Here is a 4,335-nt window from a genome sequence, read left to right as displayed (position 1 = left end):
AAAAAATGTTATTGGGTGGTCTCGGAGACCAAGGATGGCTGAGAAAATTCGGAAGGTTGTGACTGGAAAAGAGGTTGGAGGGTGGTGGGAAAGTGGAAGAAAGGGAGTCATGGGGTCTATTCTGTCCAAACACTGTTGAAGCAAGAGACAGATCTGGGGGACCGCTGATGACACTTCCAACTTCCCCTTTTTTCTGAGATTCCAATCTTAATGTACTGCAAATGATATAACTATAAACTCAGAACATGTATATTTTGTTCTGGAAAATGAATATAACCAACAGACCATTTAGTGTCTTAATTATGTTGCTAATAACATGTGTTATATAGCATCTTTTTTAGAGTTTTAATTGCCCTTTTATGTGTATTGATTCACTTGATCCTTGACTCTAAATAATGAGATAATTAAAACCTCAGAGACATTATCAGTCTTACCAAGGTCTCATATCTATTAAGTGATAGTATAAGAATTCAAACTGAAATTGTCTGCTTCCATGTCAAATAATCTTTAAATCATTCTACACCAAACTATTTATTTATATATCTTGTATGACCTTTTTTACTCATGAATTAAATACACCAATCAAAAATCAAATGAATTAATTTGAGGCATTATTGGAATTATATCAATAACTGGCATCTTAACTTTTTGTTTAATAACCCATTAGTTTAGTAAAAATTAAGCTCTTAAAAGGCACAAAGTAAGTTGTATTTTTAGAAGGAAGCTGATAATTGTCACTTTTAAAAATGCTTTCATGTATGTAGTTTCATCTTATTTAAATTTTGTCTCCAAAAATTTATTTTTAGATCCAGACACATCTACAAATTATGCAGTATCTAAAGATTATAAAAATAATTCTCCAATATCTCCAAATAATTGTATACTCATGAAATTTCTGTGAAAAATATTTTGAATACAAGCATGCTATAAAGATAAAAGCCACTTATTTGCCCTAATATAAATAAAAAAAATATTATTTTATTTTTAGATCTGACACATTTTGAGTAAATTTTTTATATAATGTAATATGAGGGTCCAGCATTATTGCTTTTTTTAAATTTTATTTATTTACTTTTAATTCTTTAATGTCACCATATATTTGACCTCTTTTACCCCATCTACGTCCCTTCTCCCCGCTCTTCCCTACCCTCTGGTAACCACTAGTCTATAGTCCATGTCCATGAGTCTCTATTTGTTTGTCCTGTTCATTTGTTGCTTTTAGGTTTATATACCATATATAAGTGATATCATGTGGTTTTCAGCTATTTCTGTCTTGGTTACTTCACTTAGCATGATTATCTTGAGGTCCATCCATTATTGTTTTGGATGTAGATGTTGACTTTTCCTAACACCATTTGCTGAAAAAAATGTCCTTTCCCCACTGAGGGTCTTGGCATCTTTGTAAAATGATATAACCATCTATGTGTGGGTTTATTTCTGAGCTCTCTATTCTATTTCATAGGTCTATATGTCTGTCTTTATGCCAGTACCACATATTTTTATTATTTTATCTTTGAAGTCAATTTTGAAATCAGAATTGTGAGAACTTCAACTGTGTTCTTTTTTTTAAGATTGTTTGATTATTTGGTGCCCCACTGAGATTCCATATAAATTTTAAGGTATATTTTTCCATTTTTGCAAAAAGGGCATCTATGAGATTTTGATAGGGCTTGCAAGGAGTCTATAGATCATTTTGCACAATATCGTATAGTACATCTTACAATATTAGGTATTCCAATCCATAAAAATTGGACATCTTTCCATTTATTTGTATCTAATTACTTTCTGGAACATTTTATAGTTTTCAGTGTACAATTTTCTACTTCTTTGATTAAGTTTACTTCTAAATATTTTATTTGATGCTATTATGCATAAAATTGTTTCTTAATTTTCTTTTCATATTTTTTTGTTGTTAGTGTATAATAGAAACAACTGATGTTTGCATGTTGATCTTGCAAAATTTGTTTATGAGTTCTCACATATTTATTTGTGAGTGGAATTTTTAATGTTTTCTACACATGAAGTCATTTACTTCTTCCTTTCCAATTTAGATGTCTCTTATTTCTTTTTCTTGCCTAATATTTCTATTTAGGACTTTTAGTACTATGTTTAATAGAGGTCATAAAAGCAAGCATCCTTGCTTTGTTTCTGATCTTAGACAAAAAGATGGTAGTCTTTCACTAAGAACTAAGAGGATAATGTTAGCTGTAGGTTTTTCATATATGACCTTTGTCTCCTCTTGTCTGTTTGTTGAGTGTTATTATCATGAAGGCTATTGAATTTTCTCAATATTCTTTCTGCATCAATTGTTATGATTATGTAATTTTTTTATTTGCTCACAAGGGACATTATATTAATAATTTTTATATGTTCAACTGCCTTTGCATTTCAGGAATAAATTACACTAGATCATATTGCATAATCATTTTAATATGCTCTTGAATTTAGTTGGATAATATTTTCTTGAGCATTTTGTCATCAATATTCATTATAGGTATTTGTAGTTTTCTTATATTATCATTTTCTAGCTTTGGTATAGGGTAATATTGAACCCATAGAATGAGTTTTAAAGTGTTCCCTCCTCTTCGATATTTTGGAAGAGTTTGAGAAAGATTGGTGTTAATTCTTTAAACGTTATGTAGAAATCAGTAAAGTCATCTGGTCCAGGACTATTTTTTTGTTCACAAGCTTTTGATGGATTCAATATTCTTATGTGTTATATGTATATATGGATTTTCTATTTCTTCATGAGTAAGTCTTGGTAGGTTGCATGTTTTGATGAATCTGTCCATTTAATGTAGATTGTCTAATTTGTTGCCATTGCATTTTTCATAGTAGTTTTTTTTAAAAATTTTTTCATTTCTGTAAATGTCTCATTTTTACTTCTAATTTTAGTTATTTTAGTCTTCACTCTTTTTTATCTTAGTCTCAGTAAAGATTTTTTTTTAATTTTGTCACCGAAACAAAGTCAACTCTTGATTTCATTAATTTTCTCTATTGTTTTTCAATTTCTTATTTTATCGCCTTTATTTTCTTTAATCTAGTGGATTCATGTTTAGTTTGTACTTTTTAAAAGTTCATTAAAGGGTAAGTTTAGGGTTTTAAGATCTTTCTTCTTTTTCCAGTGAAAGCTTTTACAGGATTAAATTTCTTCCTGAGCACTGATTTGCTGCATCCCATGTTTTGGTATTTTATGTTTTAATTTTAATTCAAGATTATTTCTAATTTTTTTTTCTAATATTTTTCTTTGAACTATTGGTTGCTTAAGAGTGGATTTTTTGGGGGGGAGGAGGTTGCTTTGTTTTGTTTTATTTTGTTTTACTTTACATACATTTATGAACATTTCTGTTTTCTTTAGGCTGTTGATTTTTGGTTTAATTCAGTTGTGATCAGAAAAGACACTTTTGTTTCAATCTTTTGAAATGTATTAACATTTGTTTTGTGGTTTATCATACGGTTTATCCTGGAGAATGTTCTATATGCACATAAGAGGAAAATATGTATTTTGCTGGTGTTGGGTTCAGTGTTTTGTATATGTCTGTTAGATACAATTGGTTTCTAATGTTTTTCAGGTTCTCTTTTTACTTATTGATCACTCTAGTTCTACTGATCATGTAAAGTAAGATATTGAATTCTCCTACTGTTGTCGTAGAGCTGTTTTATCTCTCCCTTCATTTGTACCAATGTTTCCTTTATATATTTCAGAACTCTGATGATGTGTGTATGTGTGTGTATATATGTGTATGTATATATATATTTGTATTTTTTATATTTTCTTGATGAGTTGACCCTATATTATTACATAATGATCTTCCTTGTTTCTTGTAACAGATTTTATATTAATATCTATTTTATATAAAAGTATTATAGCCACTTCTGATCTCTTTTGATTAATATTCTCATGCAATAATTTTTTTTCCATCTTTTCATTTTCAATCTATGTGTGTCTTTAGATCTAAAGTGAGTCTCCTGTAGACAATACGTAGTTGAATCTTTTTTGTTATACATCTGCCTATCTATGTTTTTTTAACTGGGTAATTTAATCTATTTGCATTTAAAGTAATTACTGACAGGAAAGTATATACTATTGTTTTATTATTTGTCTTCTGCATGTCTCATGGCTTTTTTGTCCTTTTTCTTTCTTACTTCTTTCCTCTGTATTTAATTTCTTTTTGGTAGTGACATATTTTGTTTTTCTTATCTTTTAATTTTGTGTATATTCTATAGATATTTTCTTTGTGTTTACTATGGGGATTACATATAACAAATGAAAGATATTGCAATCTATTTTAAATTGATCATTTTAATTTTGCTGCAAACAATATTCCTTTACAA

The 4,335-nt window shown here is 28.7% G+C and overlaps 1 long non-coding RNA gene across 1 annotated transcript in view; it reads right to left on the bottom strand.

Moving 5' to 3' along the window:
* Positions 1-633: 633 nt before the first annotated feature.
* The window catches only part of LOC111740404, a 7,121-nt gene continuing 3,419 nt past the window's right edge, over positions 634-4,335 (bottom strand). Inside the window, exon 3 of the long non-coding RNA XR_002780603.1 lies at positions 634-644. This is a non-coding gene — a long non-coding RNA (uncharacterized LOC111740404). The remainder of the gene's footprint in view (positions 645-4,335) is intronic.

Source organism: Pteropus vampyrus, unplaced genomic scaffold, assembly GCF_000151845.1.
Source record: "Pteropus vampyrus isolate Shadow unplaced genomic scaffold, Pvam_2.0 Scaffold63, whole genome shotgun sequence".
NCBI lineage: Eukaryota > Metazoa > Chordata > Mammalia > Chiroptera > Pteropodidae > Pteropus > Pteropus vampyrus.
Note: the sequence above shows the minus strand (reverse complement) of the source record. Positions and strands in the feature narration are given on the sequence as shown.